Source organism: Ambystoma mexicanum, chromosome 6q (genome assembly GCF_040938575.1).
Source record: "Ambystoma mexicanum isolate Mex_15411 chromosome 6q, UKY_AmexF1_1, whole genome shotgun sequence".
In the NCBI taxonomy this organism is placed as follows: domain Eukaryota; kingdom Metazoa; phylum Chordata; class Amphibia; order Caudata; family Ambystomatidae; genus Ambystoma; species Ambystoma mexicanum.
The window spans coordinates 1579497668-1579515796 of record NC_090937.1 but is presented as its reverse complement, the minus strand read 5'-3'; the positions used below and the strand labels follow the sequence as shown (position 1 = coordinate 1579515796).

Here is an 18129-nt window from a genome sequence, read left to right as displayed (position 1 = left end):
CCCCCAACACAAATACTTTCTCACAGACAGTTCACCGTTAGCGACAATGGACTAACACCAGAGCCGTATACATGACATGTCCCAACACCAGGGTCAGGCAAAGTCAGGCAATTACTGCTCATTATACACGGCTGATTTCCATCACACTTCCCTACACGGATAAAATGGAGCACGAAAGCACACTCTGAGCGAGGAAACGCACACGTGGAAGCAGCAGTTCCAAGATGGCAGTTTAACTCGAGGAGAAAGGAGGCAAAACCAGAGAAGGTTGCAAGGATGGAAGTGCCCTTGACCACTAGAAACCGTTACTTTGACGAATCTTGGAAAGTATGAAGCCTAAGACGGGAACTAAAGCTGAACCAAACCTACACTGTGCATCAAAGGTATCCTTGGCTCTCCTGCGTCGATAACCCAAGCAGGGAGGAGCGATTGCCACCATGGTGCTATCCTTGTCTCCCACAACAAAGCAGCACCAGTAAAGACAGCACAGCTGGTCTGGTGAGTTGGAGAGACTGATACAAAACCTGCTTGTGTTTGAACCAACGTTGCAAGCGGCAACATTGTATGAAGTAATCCACAGAGAACAGTGTGTGAAACGCCTGTGATGAGCAATGCGAATATAATTGGAAACCCAAGGAATGAATGAACTTTGGGAGGCCACGTATGATGCCGTGTACAGATTGGTCCGGCGCCACGTGGCTGCTCATTCGAAGGTCTTTGTTAAATATCCAACTGAATGGCAACTGTATTCTAAAACGGAAGTTTGTATCAAAGTGGTCCTACAACGGGTCAAGCTAAACCCTGTGCACATTTGATAGCCTTCGATAAAGTGTAAAGTGAACTGCAATCGGTCCAAGCCCGGTTTAGGGGGAGGCTAATTGAATACAAAGAAGGATCTGAGCCCGTCTGAGGGGGATCCGGGCTGAAATGTGAGTCACCCAAGAGAGAATATTTTCTGAACATTAGAACCCAGGAATCTGCGCCCGGCAGAGGGGATCCGCAATAACAGAAAAGGGATCTGAGCCCAGAAGACAGGGATCCGCAGTAGCGGAAAAGGGATCTGAGCCTGACTGAGGGGGATCCAGGGTGTTTGACACCCAAATTAGAAAATTGTAAGAAGAAAATAACTTTGTTTTGTACATCAGGCCCTCTGAATCAAGAGACTTTGATGAGAAAAACTTGGGCACAGAAGATAGAACTGTATCCTTGTGTCGGAGAAGCAAGGGTGTGCTTGGCTCGAGTGAACCGCCTTTCACCGTGCTGAAAACGTGTGGAAGAGAGGCCAACGGCCTGAACATCCTGACTTATCATTTTGTCAAAAACTTCTTTTTTTTCCTTGAACATTACCCCACTATATTTCTAAATTAGCGGTAAGGATTGGCAATAGGTTTTTTAGTATAGGCCCTTTTATTTTGACAAGACTCCACTAGGACTGAATTATTATTATTTGATGGTCGTAGCCTGCTCCCATCTATAGATTTAGATAGGCGATAAGCACAGCCACATATACTGCTGAAGACATAGACAGGGTCATGAGCAGGATGACATTTATGGCCAATTACTTCAAGAAGAACCCACAGGCATACCAGAACTTCCAGAGCACAGCTCCTACAGCTGAGGCTTCCACCTCCCAGCCCCAAGCTAAGAGTCCAGTCCAACCCATTCAAGGTGATCTGTATGATGTCCACACAGACACGGATGACAATGAGACCTATCAAGAAACTGATTATTTCTATGATGAAGCGGAAGAGGTGTATAACCTGGCCTCACCAATTCAGCAGGATTCGCCAGTGGCTGATTCGCCAGTGGACAATCAGCCTCTCCATAATGACATGTTAATAAAGGCAGCTGAACACTTCCCCACCCACACCCACAAGAAGGACGCCACCCAATTCATCCCTATTGTACAATCTGTCCAAAGAAGGATTCAACCTTCCCTGGAAACACCAAATCAAACACAGGCAGTCAACCCGCGGGTTGAAAAACTTCGCCGCCCAGCGCCGTCTGACCCAGTCTACAGCAGGGGTCAGCTTAAGCCAGATTCGCTTGTGGTTACCACTACCCGTAAAAAGGGCAGGGACACAGCCTCTTCAGAGGCACCCCCAGAAAAGGAGTGCAAAAACTCTACACAATGGGGTGGGGAGAAAGGTAGCGACTTCGGCAGCTTTCCAAATAAGGATTACGAATAATTTGACGCTGTTGGCAAGCTATAATTGCCAAAAATGGGACAAGATAACTACCCTGATAGCTTCAGCTCGCCAAGCCTCTGAAATTACAATTAGCCCTGGTGGCAGCGGACGGCAGGGCAACATCCAGCTGTATTCTTAAAAACAGCCTGGCTGCCGAATATATTTAAGGCTAGAGTAAGATAATGAAGACACACCAGTCACGAGTAACACAAGGTATAAACAACAGTACTCTTACGTCCTGTCCCCTTTCCTCCATACTGTATGGGCATCCCTTCCTAGGGCCGGGAGAGGAACCTTTTTCACCAGAAAAAACCCTTCTTCCCCTTTAAATTTCGAGGCGCTGGGGCGTGGCCCCGGGAGCATGTGCTGCCCTGACCTCCGCCCTCCGGTGCCACACCTCAGTCCCCTTTTCCACGTCAACGGGAACAGGCTGAATTCACCAGCATTCCTGGGTTTGGCGTCGGCCATGTAATTCCACGCACGGATACTTCTTTGTCTTTTGTCTTTTCTATTATTCAGGTACTCGGTCCTCAGGCGTAGCGCTCTTCCCCGGCGCATGCCGACTTCTACAGGGTTCAGCAGGTGTACATCCTGCAATGGGCTCTTCCCAATGTCAGAACCCCATGCCCTCTGCCGCCTTGGCCCAGACCACGGTTGGTAATCATGTTCTGCGTGTGACTCGCTGTCCTCGAAGGCGCTGAAGAACAGACCAGCCAGGTTGAGGGAGCTCTTCCAGAAGTCGCCTCCAGAGGATCTCAAGAACTTCGTGAAGCATTGTCCCAGGCCCAAGGTAGGGCCGATATTTTCCAGCACACCCCGCAAGGGAGACTCCTTCCCAGGTACTCTCCCGTGTGGGAGGGACCGGCCAGGTCCTTCCACCGGCACGTGCACCAAGGCTGATGCACCTACCGGCCTTTGGGTCGAGGGGTCCTCGGATCCTCCCGGACGCAGTGTCGAGGGACCGGAAGGTTCTTGTACCGGCCCTACACCTGAGGGGCTTTGCCCTTTTATTGGCGCAATGGCCGAGGGGCTATGCCCTAATACCGGCAATACATCAGAGGGGGTGCATAAACGCAGCTCTACCGACTACCGGATCAAGGGTTTCATACCTACCGAGCCAAGACCCGAGGAGCAGGGTGATCCACATGCGATTAGTCTTGAACGAGGCCGGACCCAGCGGGCTGGGCAACACTTCGCCGGCACATGGCAGGCAGCTCGACAAGATGGTCGCCGCACCAGACAGGAACACCTGTCTGACGCCATTCCACGAATTCGGCGAAGAACGAGTGTCAAGGTGGGATTGGTCACAACCAGGTACGTCGTCTACAGTCTACTCTTCATATGCGCAGGGCAGCTTTCCCATGCGTCCATACGGACTGGGTACGCAGCGGCTCCAGCAGTCCCCTGCTACCCCGTCGGTACCCCCTGCCACCTCTTCGGCCAGTGAGGAGGTGCTCTTCGACAAATTCCTTGGCCTCATGAGGTCTCCTCAGATGGGGGTTATCCTCAAAGACGCAGTCTCGAAAGTCCACCCCGAAATGCTAGCAGCACCACAGACTTCTCCATCGGGCTCCCTGACGCCGGTGCAGCTGCCTCCTCTGGCTCCACAGCCAACTCGGCAACCTCAGCCGCCTCCTCAGCCTCTGGCTGCAGTCTCTTTACACCAGCCGCCGGCGCCATCTACCCCCCTCCTCCACAAGATCCTCCAGATCTGCAGGACATGGACGAGGAGGAGGATCCGGACACGCCATCCTCAGCCAGTGCCTTCCACGAACGTCTTGCTGGCCTGGCAGAGTACCTAGGCCTCCCTCAACCCGAGGTCGAACAGCCGGCAGAGGGGGTTCTGGCTGAAGTCCTCACAACACGCCCCTTTGCCAACACAGGGATTACACTGCAAACTGATGTAGTCTCCCTGGCCAAGAAGACTTTGGGTCAAGCCCCCTCAGTCCAGCCTGTCACCGACGCCTGGATGCCAAGTACAGGCAGATTAAGGGGGACACACTCTTGCTCTTGACCCATCCTCAGCCTCACTCCTCAGTGATTGCTGCAGCATCACTTTACTCGAAGCCTCAGTCGTCCTCAGCCTCCTCCTCAGCGGCGCTGCTAGGTAAGGAGGAGAAGATCTTGGAGGCTTACGGCAAGAAGATCTACTCCAACGCCTCCATGCACCTGCGTCAGGCCAATGCAGATGCCATGCTAGCTGCTGCCAACCAACGGTTATGGTGGGGAAATTGCAGACTTCCTTCCAGAACTCCCCTCCCAATGCCAATCACGCTTTAAGGCGGGGCTAGCGGAGGCCAAGGTAATGGCGCATGACCTCATGGAATCCACAGTGGCGCATAGCGATACCTCGGGCCATGCCATCTGCATTGCCACGGACATGAGGCGCACAGCCTGGCTCCGGGCAACAAAATTCAACCCGGACGTCCAGGTGCGCATCCTAGATCTGCTGTTCGAGGGGGCAGGGGGCTCTTCCACTCCACTACGGATGACAAAAAGAACAGTAGCTCACAAACGGCAAAGTCCTTGTCCATTCTTACAAAGACCACTCCCAAATCTTATGCCCAATCTCAGCAGCGCTCAGAAAAGGGTCGTACATGTGGAGGGATCTGCGCCTTTCAGGAACCCAGATCCAGGCCGCCTGATCGCTCGCCATCTCAGAGCCGGCGCAAACAACAAAAAGGGGGGGAGGTAAGGGCTTTTTCAAGTCCCCCTCCTCAGCCTCTGAGGGAAAGAAGGCATGACACGCCCCTTCGGGTCCACGTGTCTCCGGTGGGGGGCAGGCTTGATCTCCATGCACATTTCTAGCGCCATAATTCTGCGGGCCCCTGGATCCTCTCCGTAGTATCCACGGGGTACCGCCTACCCATCCCAGCCTCTCCTCCCCTTCACTCCCACAGGTTGGGACAGCAACTCGTTTGGCGGAGATCCGGTCGCTCGTAGAGAGCCAGTTAGTGGAGGAAGTCCCAGCTTCCCAGCAAGGATTTGGCTTCTACTCCAGGATTTTCGACATTCAGAATAAGAACCAGGCAGGCCTGAGAGTTGTGCTGGACCTTTCCTCCCTCAACCTCTCCTTACCCCTGCAAAAATTCAAGATGGTTATGCCAGCTTTTATAGTGGAGACATTGGATAAGGGAGATTGGATGTGCTCCCTGGAGCTGAAGGACGCGTACCTACACGTCCCGATTTCGCAGCCCCATTGTTCTTTACTAAGGTTCAGGATCATGAGCTACCATTTCCAATACAAAGTCCTTCTGTTTGGCCTCAACTCGGCTCCCAGGGTCTTTACCAGACTCATGAACACTCTAGCGGCCCTCCTCAGAGCAGGGCCTCCACATCTACCCATACGTAGACGACTGACTCGTCAGGGCTTCATCCCCGGAAGCGGTTCACCACTCTTCCCAGGCCCTTATGAACACAATGCACGACCTGGGCTTCTCGCTCAACCTCAAGAAGTCACAGCTGCTCCCTACGCAGACTATGACATACCTGGGACTCATTTGGGACACGTACTCTGAGGGGGTCTCCCCGTCAGAGGGCAAGATCAGCCATCAAGAGGGCCAGCGCACACTTCCTCAGCAGAGAGGTGACCTCGGCATGGTGGTACCAACATCTCCTGGTTCTACTAGCGGGGGTTCTGTTAGCCGTGCTGCACACAAGACTAAGGATGAGAAGGATTCAGCTGCATTTCGTGGCCTCATGGAATCAGGAGCGGGCTCGCAATCCAAGATGATCAACGTTTCTCCATCTCTCCAACCGGACCTAACTTGGTGGTCCATGGACTGCAACCTACGTAAGGGCAAGCCCTTTCGACCCCCCTCTCCTCAGGCCACCATCACCACAGACTCCTCCCTCAAAGGCTGCAAAGCCACCCTGGGCGACCTCTCAGTCCACAGTACCTGGACTCGACAGGAGCAGGAATTACCACATCATTTGTTTTGATCTGACCGCCATCTGGCTAGCGCTCCGAGCTTTCCTCCCACATCTCAGGGGCAAGGTTGTCCTCATCCAGACGGACAACTCGACCAGCATGTACTACGTCAACAAGCAGGGAGGCACCAGATCCCCTCCTCTGTGCAGATGGGCGATCAGCATGTGGGAATGGGCCTTGGAAAACATTTACCTCTCGGCAGTCCACCTCCCGGGGGAAGCCAATCTGGCGGCGGGCAGGCTGGGAGCAGACAATTATGAGTGGCAGCTAAACAACCTTGGTTGGGGGTCATCCCCAGGTGGATCTCTTTGCCACCTGGCAGAACAAGAAATGTCCCCAATTCGCATCCTGGCAGAGGCATGGTCCCGGCTCGCTGGGCGACGCATTTCACCTACAGTGGACCAGCATGACGCCTATGCCTTTCCGCCCACTCCCCTGATACACAGAGTACTTTGCAAGATCAAGGAATCTCACCAACTCATCATTCTAATAGCTCCCTGGTGGCCGGCCAGGCCATGGTATTCGGAGCTCCTCAACTTCTCGGAGGTGCCACCTATACACCTTCCGACTGGCCCAGCACATCTTCTGGCACATCAGGGGGGCAGAATCATCCACCCCGCACCAGGGAAACTAGCCCTCACAGCCTGGTACCTGAGCAGGTAACGATTGGCACCTTTGCCTCTCACAGGCAAATCTGGAGATTATACAGGGCACCAGGAGCAAAGCCACCAGGGCCCAGTACAAGAGCAAATGGACCAGGTGCTGCCACTGGGCAGACTCCAAGTGAATAGACCCCTTGGCCTGCAATTTGCACGACATGCTCTCCTTTTCGGTGCACCTCTCTCATTCGGGAGTACAGGTCGACACCTGCCGTACAACCTTGCAGCCATTGGGGCTTACAGGAACTCGGAGGAAGACATTTTTTTCTCCTCCAACCCTATCGTCAAACATCTGACGGGTCTCGCTAGACTCTACCTGCCTGTCAAGAGACCGCTCCCTGTGTGGGACCTTAATATAGTCTTGGGCGCCCTGACGCACAAACCATTCGAGCCAGTGGCGTCCGTGGACATTAGGCTGGTCACCATCAAGACGGCCTTACTAGTCGGTTTTTACCTCGGCTCGCAGAGTCAGTGAGATTCAGGTGCTGGTCGCCTCTGAAACATATACCACCTTTCACAAGGGCAAGGTAGCCATGCGGACGCACCCGGCATTTCTGCCCAAGGTTCCATCTGCATTTCACTTGAACGAGGAAATAGTCCTTCCTACGTTCTTTCCCGATCCCAAGGAGAAAGCACAGAGTGCTGCACTGCCTGGATGTCAGGCGGGCCCTAAAATTCCACTTGAACAGGGCCAAGGGCTTCCGCAAGTCAGACGCCCTGTTCGTCACGTTGGGCGGCTCGAGGTCAGGCTATCAGTCCTAAGGCTTCCATAGCTCGCTGGCTGGTCTCTTCCATCAAAGAAGCATATGATGGTCAGCACAAGCTGCTCTTGGCCAACATGCATGCCCATGCAGTCAGGGCCAAGGCAACGGCCATCGCATTCCAACGTCATGTCCCCTGGCAAGTCAGCTTTCTGCAAGCATTACTGTTTGAATGCTGGCTCCAGATCTGATGCCGCTTTCGGACAGGCGCTTCTCAGGAAACTATTTATTTAAGCAGGGTCTCTTCTCCACCCTTGGGCTACAATCAGTTATAATCACCCATACAGTATGGAGGAAAGGGGACGGGACATAAGAGTAATTAGAAGTTACTCACCGTAGTGACTAACGTATTCTTAGTCTATAGTCCTCCACACGTCCCACCCACCTCCACCTTAATAATACTGGTGTCATTAGGCGATTTTAAATCTATTGTCGACGCGTCGATGGGGACTGAGTTGTGGCGCCGGAGGGGAAGTCGGGGCAGCGCATGCTCCCTGGGCCACGCCCCAGCGTGCCTATAAATTTAAAAGGAAGAAGGTTATTCTGGTGAAAAAGGTTCCATCTCCCGTCCCATCTCCCGTCCCTAGGAAGGGACGCCCATACAGTATCACTACAGTGAGTAACTTATAATGTTATTCATACTCTAGCATGGACTGACTTTACAAATGGACGACATACAAGCATAAGAAAGTGAGCCCCAACTTGTGGGCATACGGATATTATACACTGTTCCACAGTACCATGATTAATTTAGGCTAGCTCATCACGTGGTCATTACTCATGACCTAAGGCCCCATATACGTGGGAAAATCTCTATGGTAGCATGTGCTTGAACACTCCATGTCACCCTGCAGACTATTTACTGTCTGGGAAACAGAGCAGAAAGGATGTAGGAAGATATTGTGTTCTTCACTACAAGGTAATATTCCTTTGCGCTATATTATCTATGTTTGTGTTAAGCTAAAGGTCAGTCTGCATGTCTACTCAGTAGTTTGCCCATTTTCTGCAACAGGATATGTTGTAAATCATGCTTCGCTTTAATAGTCTGGCTGGCACGTTTATAATTGACTACGAAAAACAAGACAGTCGGGAAAGACAGCACAGCGCCTAATTTACAGATTAGCTACGTTTATGCCAGTGCTGCAAGGTTCTCTGTTGCAGAGTTCAGCGTGTTCAGTAATTCTTAGCATTCCTGTGTGGGGGCAGTTTTCAGGGAAGCTTCCGAAGCGGTGACTTTGCAAGCTTTCACTGCGTTCAGAATGAAAACTCGAAAATGGGAGCAAAGCAGCCAAGAAACTGCAATGGTGCGGTCCATTGTGTATGTTCATGGTGTACGTGTAAGTGCTTAGGCCAACGTTAAAATGCACAATATATCTAATTTTACAAACCCTCCTTTTGGCCTAAGCCAACACATTACTAGTATTATCGCTATCCTCTAAATCGATAGGCATGAATTGTTTGATAGTGACTTCCTGCATTATCAAGGCATTGTTTACATCTACAGGAGGATGGGGACCGGGCTAAACTTTCATTAGTGATTTAGCACAACAACTACCTATTGCAGAACCTAAGGTGGGCAGACTAGGATTACAGCAACAGAAAAATAGTATTATCCCAATGATAATAGTAAGCGCTGAGAAGATTTTCCACCCCCAGGTTTTTAACATACTCCAGGCCCATGTTCCTATATCCCAATCCGCTTCAGGAATGTGAACTTCAGTACTAATTATATGCAATCGTTTGATCGCTTGGAACACCGTGGGGGAGAAGTCAGGTACGTACACTCAGCACGCGGACCCGACCATTTTGCATACACCACCACGTTCAGGTAACTTGGTATCTAATAACATTCTATTTTGAAGAGCCACTAACCTAATTGCTTTTTGCTCAAGGGTCATGTTGAACAATATGTCAGTAGTCTCATTAATAGTATTCTCTAATGCTCTTGCCAATCTCCTAATATCACGGGAGTTAAGAACTTCTCAAAATGGAACCATGGCTTTTTCTACATCGCCCAATACCTTGGGGAGGGGGGTATCGTCCTCATTTATTCCCTTCCTAGGCCTATGTTTCAGGATATCTGTAGTCGATGTGACATAAACCCCAGGCAACAATATTCCCAGATAACAAGTCCCCTTCCAATCTTTAGGTAACCATGGATAGGCTTCTCTTCCACAAACAAAATATATGGGTCCTCCAATGTATAAGGGCCTATTTTCGTTTACTAAGACAGCAGTATTTACACATTTATCATATGTCCCCATATACCGGGACCCTTCTTTTCTCAAACAGAATGGAACTGTATCTGGATCACGATTAATGGTATACAAGAGTGGAACTGCGTACCTATTCCCTACAGGTGTAATTTTAAAGGAGATCCTAGATTGGTAGGGTCTCAAATGTTTATCAGAGTTCCTAGTGAAGGCGATATTCGTGGTGCTTTTATTTGCAAAGACAGAGCATCCTAGGGGTAATAATACCAAAAGAATTGAATTCATTGATGTTTGTCCCATCAAAGTTACCAGTGACACTGTTGTTCCATTTGCCAAATAATAGGGCTCTAAAGGATGCATAACACGAAGTTGACAATTGGAGTGGATAGATGTACTATCCTAAACCTTTCTCACCATGTTGTGGTAGGTGAGAACATACCCAACAGTTGGTTTTTATTTAAAATCGAATGTGTGGCATTCATAATCTGTAGGAGTGTGTTATTGTGGTAACCCTCTCGATGTTTCAAATCATGTGGTCGAAGAGTGTGAGAATGCACATAAAGGGGAAACAAAGTGGGATTGGCGGTAGGCAACAATATACTAAGTGGAAGTGAATTCTCCAGGTACCATAATGCAGGTATCAGTGCCTTGGTATAAAGCGCTATATAAATAAATCAATCATTGCACATGCTTTAAGCGTTATCACGATTAATGTTTCCTTTGTTGACCATAGCACTCTAGATATGGGCTATCCAGTAGCGATTTTGCATTTGTCCTCATTTACACGTGCCCCAAAGATAGGCATAGCCTCTTCTTTTTAGTGTCCGTTAAGAAGCCTCACTAAACATGCTTTAGAAGTTCATCCGTGGGTGACACTTGACCACGTGGCCTATCTTGCTTGTAGTCTTCTAGATCGATGAATATCTCGATATTCTTTTCCCTGCACCACTGGTACTCCGAAACAAAAACAATGTTCCCGCGTCTTTGAGGTGTGGGAAACGTTGGTTTCTTGTGGGTGCAGTATACAAACTACACTTTCCTAGTCTAGCAGAAATGTCAAACAGTGTGCTCAGTGACAGAAGAAGCAGGTTCTGAAGAAAGCAACAGACCCTTGAATGGCTTAGGCTCAAATGTTAGCCTCTGATCAGGATGGCCCTTATCCAGGGGTACTTCCTTGTGGTCAACGTTATCAATCTTAACCCCTTTCTCGCAGGGTAAAGGCAAAGGCAACCTTTTCAGGTGCACTGCATGAATCTAGTGGCGCTTTCCATCGACTCGAACAGCCGTCTGAGTAGCAAGTAGCGCCTGATATGGTCCTTTCCAGCGAGCTGCAAGGCAGGACTTTATGTCAAAGTCCTTTACCAAAACGAATTCCCCAGGTCGAATGCAGTGACCAGGTCCTTCGTATTTCTCAGGCAAAGCAGCTTGAATCTGTTGGTGAATCAAACGCAGGTTTTGAGTCAATTGATCACAATAGTCAATCAATAATTGATATTCTCATTCAACTTGTTTGGTCTAGGTGCATTCCATATATTAGCTGGTCTCCCCATGACGATCTCATAACGAGAAAGTCCCGTTCTGGATTGTGCTGTGGTTCTCATTGATAGCAAGGCTAAGGGTAAATCATCGGGCCATTTTTATTTACTGTATTCAAATATCTTTGGTAGTTTATTCTTAAGAAGACCGTTATGACATTCACCCAAACCGGCACTCTGGCGATGCCGCGCTGAGTGGAATCTTTTATCTGTTTGTAGCGCTTCGCATACTTGTAGCATTGTGGGCGCTATAAAATGTGGTCCATTGTCGGAGCAAATTACTCTGGGCAGCCCAAACAGTGGAAAATATTCCTTCAATTTACTTTGGTAGTTGCATTGGCAGTGTTCCCTTTCAGAGGGAAGGCTTATTTACTAAAGGCGCATATCACTACCAACACATATTTATAGTTTTGGCATCTTTCCATATCAACAAAGTCAAAATGGATTGCTTCAAATGGCATGGCAGGCAGTCTCAAACTACCCATAGGTGCTGGTTTACATTTACCAATATTATGTTGTAAGCAAATCATACAGTTCTGGACTAGTTGTTCAGCAGCTTTGGGAATGTTATTGTTATACCAAACTGTGTCTGAGTGTTTACAAATGCTCTCCGCATTAATGTGTGCTGGTCCATGTGCCGTAGTAACTATCGCTGTTACGTATGCGTTGTGCAGCATCCATCTTTGTTCTTCCTGGTCTAACCAACATCCCTCCTTGTCCAATATCCCAAGTTCCGAAGCCCATCCGTCAATCTCTTCCTTCTGAGCCTCAGCCTGTATCTCTTTCACGCTACTAACACCCTCCTCCATCACCTCAGTTTCAGCAACCCTATTTGTGGAATCTAACGCATACATCCATGAGTGGGGGTCAGTAGCAGTCTGTTTAGCTATTTTGTCTGCAAAGGCATTTCCTTTTCCAATGGTGTCAGTCACCCTCTGGTGTGCTGCGCATTTCAGTATAGCTAGTTGTTTGGGAAGGGCTAATGCAGACAACAGTTGAACTATCAAGGGACCATGCTGAATTTTTGACCATGAGATGTTAAAAATCCTCTTTCCGCCCATTATCTTCCAAAGTTGTGAGTGACTCCAAAGGCGTATTGACTGTCATTGTATATGTTAACGCCAAGCTCTTGGGATATCTCACAAGTTCTAGTCAAGGCGACTATCTCCGCAGCCCTGGCAGAGTCATGTGGAATTCTTTTGCTTTCAATAATGCTGTCTAACTTGGTAATCGCATAGGCAGCAGTAGAAGTGCCATCAGGTAGCTTAAAACAAGAACCATCACAAAACAGTTCTCCTTCTGGTGATAATGGTGTATTGCTCAGATTGATTCTGCCTTTGTTAGCCTAATCAGTAATTTACAGACAGTCATGGGATGCACTATCAGTGCAGTCCTCGTATAAGGGAGGCAATAGTTTGGCCGGATTCAAAGAACAGCATCTCTTAATTTTGATATGAGGTGCAAATAAAATCAATTCATACCTCACGAGTCTGGCAGATGCTGAGTCTGTGTTCGATTTAACAGAACATCCACTGTGGGGGGGTACCATTGCGGTCAAGTAGTGACCCAAGACCATACCCTCACACTGTTTCACTGAGGCGGCAGCAGCAGCTGCAGCCCATAGACATTTAGGCAAAGCGCATGCAACAGGGTCTAACGTGGAGGAAAAATAGCCACGTGGTCTGTTTCTTCCCTCATGTTCCTGCGTCAACACAGCCAAGGCACACCTGTCCCTTTCATGCACGAACAAAACAAAATCCTTTCTGTAATTTGGTGTGCCCAGAACCGGCGCTGAACATAACGCGGTTTTGAGCAGATCAAAAGCTTCTTGACAATCCGTATCCCAAGGTAACGGCATAGTTACATCCCTTCTCGTCAATGCCAACATTGGCTTAATCAAAAGTGAAAAATTCTGAATACATTGGCTACAATATGAAGCCATGCCGATAAAGGCCCTAACTTCTTTCAGAGTATTTGGAACAGTCATACCAGAGATGCTTTGTATACATTCAGGTGCAAGCCGTCTACCCCTCTTTGACAGGAGATAGCCTAAATAGGCGACCTCATGTCGACCATATTGGAACTTTTTCAAGGAAGCTTTATGGCCAGGTGCAGCTAAATGTTTTAACAATAAAACAGTACTTTCCTTGGAAGTCTCTTTGGAATCAGCAGCTATAAGTAGGTCATCAATGTACTGTATTAATGTGCAAGTGGAAGGTAATTCAAGCATGTCGAGTTGTTCCTTGAGTGCTCTACTATAAATACTCAGACTTTCAGTGTACCCCTGTGGTATGAGTGAAAGTGAAAGAGCAATCTCCTAACGAAAATGCAAACAAGTATCTGTTATCTGGATGAATGGGGTGCTAATAAATGCTTTCTTCAAATCTATTACTGAAAAATGTGTAACTGCAACAGGAATCATAGTTAAAATGGTGGTGATGTCAGGGACAATGGGAAATTGTGGTGCTACTACCTTGTTAATTGCGCGCAAATCAATAACAAAACAGTAGGGTAAAGCATTATCACCTTTCTTATAGACAGGCAGAACCGGACTGAAATTTCCTCAATAACACCTCGATATATCAAATTGGAGACAATACATTTAAGTGCCTGTTCACTTTCTACTGATACTTTATACTGCAGAATATGTGGAAATGTAATACTGGATTTTAATACTATATGTACAGGTTCAACATTCAGTATCCCTAAATCATTGTCATTTACTGCCCATAAATGCGTAGGTACTTGCTGTAGTTCACTCGGCAAAGGCAAAGTCTTAAATTGTGAAGTGGAATTCAGCTGGGATGAAATGGTCAGATGCACTCCGTCGGGCGGACAGTAAATTACTGCGTTCAATTTCTTCAACAGATTTAATCCCAGAAGATTTTCACCACAATTCGTCTTTAACAAAAATGGACATGAGTGTTACGCTCACCTGGTCTCGGCTGGGACGTTTGGGCACGTTTGCAGCCCTCCCTCGAAGTGGATCACCCTTGTCAGGCTTCTTCCCCTGCACATATACTGCTGGCTGTGACAGTTGATGTCACTACTCCTGCATGGATATATGAGATTGTGAGAATACTGTTATGTGACTGCTGTCTCTCTGGAACCCTTCTTCCCAAAGTTTGGTGAGCATGCGCCGACCCATATAGTCTCAACTGTTGCTTAATGATGAGCTCTCCGTATCCTGCTTCTCACTGCAGGGGCTCTCTTGATGGACCGAGTTCCGTCACTGGCCCATTGTACGTGGCAGCCCAGACCAGCTGTGGCTAACCTTTTTGATGGTAAGTGTGTTTTGGCTTTTAAGGATTGTGATGTGTGTTCTTGATTATTGTCCGTATCTTTTAATGTTGTCTGTGCTCTGCTTTCTCCCAACAGATGAAATGCGGCCCTGCGGTAGTTGCGGTGCACGACGCGAAGCCAAATTGGACAAGAATGGAGTCCACGATGCTCCAACAGAAGGTGAGTGTTGGTTTAAGGATGAGCGTGAAGATTTGTCAAAAGCGTGACCTTAAACTCTAACCTTGTCTTTATCTTTTTCCCTTGCAGGCACCGTCTTCGGATGAATTGCCTGCCGTGCCGTGATGTCGGGTTGGAGCGCTGCTTTCCGGAGGTCTGGAGATGGATGAAGAATGCCAGGGACAGCGATGATGCGTGCCGATGAAAGTAGGTTCCAAGGTAAGTGCTGAGGCGGGTAGCTGGAAACAAAGGTAAGATGCTGAGGCTGGTAACGGGTGCTGAAGCTGGTAATTGAAAACAAAGGTAAAATGCTGAAGCTAGTAGCTGGAAACAAGGTAAAATGCGCTCAGGCGGCAGTGAGCATAACACTGCCATCAGTGCAGAATAACGCAAAGCGCTTACATGAAGATTGGGCAGGGTTAAATAGTCTAGCTCTGGCCACGCCCATTAGCCTTGACACACCGGCCCCACTCTACCACTCCTAATGGATGCTGCACGTGTAATCCAGCTTCCCCTGTGGCCATACCCAGCTAAACGCACGTGGAGGCTCTTGCAGGAAAATAAAGTTCTTTTGTACAAAATAAAGTGTGTCTGTTTTATATTAGTTAATGAGCCTGGCGCCAAAGGCACCAGGGCTGAGTCCAGCTGGGCTTCCTATGTTGTAATAAAAGTTGTCACCCCTTGCCCTCGTCCCATGATTGTACGGGGTCTGTGTTTCCGGGCCATGACAATGAGTCAGTGAATGGACCCAAAGCTATCGGCACCAGGCTATCCAGTGACCCTCTTGCCTACAGTAGGCACATTGGTTTGACTGTATTGGCCCTGTTTGCGGCATGAATTGGTTTCTCGACTGTGTATTTCAATTATTACCAACTCTTGCTCCTCTATCAGTCTGTTGCAGCAATACCCTTATTTTTAAATCCCCTTTCTTCTTCTCTATCTTCTTTCTCATTATTCACCCTATTTTCATAGTACTGAGCCATATGTAAAACTTCTGATTGAGATTTTGCCTGCCAGCACTGAGTCCAGCTGGGCTTCCTATGGTGTATTAAAAGTTGTCACCCCGTGCCCTCGTCCCCTGATGGTACGGGGTCTGTGTTTCCGGGCCAGTAGCCACGACAATGAGTCAGTGAATGGACCCAGAGCTATCGGCACCGATCGAGAAACCAGACTTGCTACTGGTGTACCTGAAAACCCTTCGGAAACATTATTCTGCCCTGACAGTGGGATGTCTGGAACTCGCAGATGATCAATGGAACACTTCTGTGCCCCTGTGTCTACTAGAAAAACATGCTCTCTACTCCCGACTTTCATTTCAACATAGGGTCCTTTCTGATCTACGGCAATAGGACTAGGTTCCAGATTCTGCTTCGGGCAGTCCAAGCGAAACAAAACATCTTATGTAAAATCTTCAGTAAAATAGGAGTGTGAATTGGTGTCAAAAACGTTTGTATTGCCAGTATTATTCGGTTGGCCTCCCTGATTATTTGCATTATTATTCTGTTGCTGGTTCTGTTGATTTTGAGTTAACTGATTTCTATTCAGACAGGGCATGCCATTGCATGCTCTCGGTGGTCTTCTACCAGTTGTCCCATTCGCTGCTCTCTGCTGGAGGGTCAGACACTGTGCCCTCCAGTGACCCTCTTGCCTACAGTAGGCACATTGGTTTGCCTGTATTGGCACTGTTTGCGACATTAATTGGTTTCTCGACTGTGTATTTCCATTATTCCCACCCCTTGCTCCTCTAGCAATCTGTTGCAGCAATACCCTTATTTTTAAATCCCCTTTCTTCTTCTCTATCTTTTTTCTCATTATTCACCCTATTTTCATAGTACTGAGCCATATGTAAAACTTCTGATTGAGATTTTGCCTGCCATGCACTTTCAGAAGCTGTGATCTGCGACTGAATGACCGGCAGTAATCGTCGTACGAATTTGTCAACAAATAATCTGTTCCCTGGCTCCGTACTCAAGTCTTGACCACTAAAATCTGAAAATACTTGTTCGTACCTATTAAAGAACTCAGTTGTCCCTTCCGTTTTGCCTTGCATACAGGCGGTGAGCTTATCCAAATAATTCTCTTCTCTGGCACTAACATTTTAAGTTTAGTCACTATGTGGTTCAGTAATATTAATATGTCTGCAGTGGGTTTTCTCCAGCATTCCTTGATTTATCAGCCAATTCCAGGGCAACCCAGGCATCTCCCATGGCAGCTTGTTCGTCTACAGTACTAATTTGGTTCCATAAATCTGTTGGCAAAATTATGGGGAACAATAGATCAATATCACCTAAGGTGAAGACCGACAAATTCAAAACCGACTATTTCTTTATAAAATCCTGTAGGATTCTTTCTAATATCTGGAATCGATTGCTTTAGGGTGTTTACGTCTTGTCGTGAAAAGGGAACATGAACAAACTGGGAAATGTAATGGGCTGGAATAGTCGTGGCAGGTGCCCCCCCCCCACCTACAGCAGGTATTTCCACTTTTTGGGACAAGAGTTGGAGGAACCTCTTTCATGGGCAATTGCATTGTGGGAATGTTCTAACGTTTATTAAGCAGCAAAGCCAAATCGAGTGACAATGAAGTTAGTGCGTTGTCAGAAGAAAACGCAAGTTTATAAATCACCAATATGTCAGCAGGACAGCACAAATTCTTTTTCAAACATTCATCTTGTATATATTCTACCATTACCTGTAATACTTTTCTCTGCATAGATGGAGAATATTGGTTGAATGTGTCATTTACCTCAATGGGTTTAATGGAAGCGTCTGGAATCCATCTAAGAGCGTCCCTCGTAGATATGCGTGTTTCTTCACTGACTGTTTTCAAGGATGGCAAACATTTCTTCTGCACATACAATGGCAATAGCGTGCCTTCGTCTAACGATATTTGCTGTAGGTGGTCTAATTCTTGTTTATAGACAAATCATTTCGACACATTATCACGCACTTTCAACAGTATCTCTAGTACGAGAAAAAAAATTAAAATCCTGCAATTCTTGTGGCACTGTCGAATCAGTGAAATCTGGCTAAATATAACCCAATCAAACCTTTTGCTTGGGAATACCCCCATGGTCTGATAGAGAATGCGAAGTCGCTGTCTCATAACCCCCTTCAATGAACTTCTATGCCCATCCCGTAATTCCTTCTTTCACACAGATGATATCGTGCTAAGAGTTACAATTCTTGGATCATCGATGGTATCGTCATGGGTCAACAATGGGGTGGTAGAAGTGGTCGGTAATGAAAGCAAGAGTAAATCGTGTGCACTGGGAGGCAAAGGAAAACTATCAGACTGTGTAGCTGGTGTAGGCAATGCTGGTTGCACTTGTGATTGTTGTGATACATATGGTGGTGGTGCAGTAGGAGACGTTCTCCTTTC

General features: G+C 47.8%; 1 protein-coding gene across 1 annotated transcript in view; it reads left to right on the top strand.

Annotated features, from left to right (window-relative positions):
* Positions 1–18129, top strand: part of EXOC6B (exocyst complex component 6B) — a 2452465-nt gene that overhangs the window by 756620 nt on the left and 1677716 nt on the right. The window lies entirely within an intron of this gene.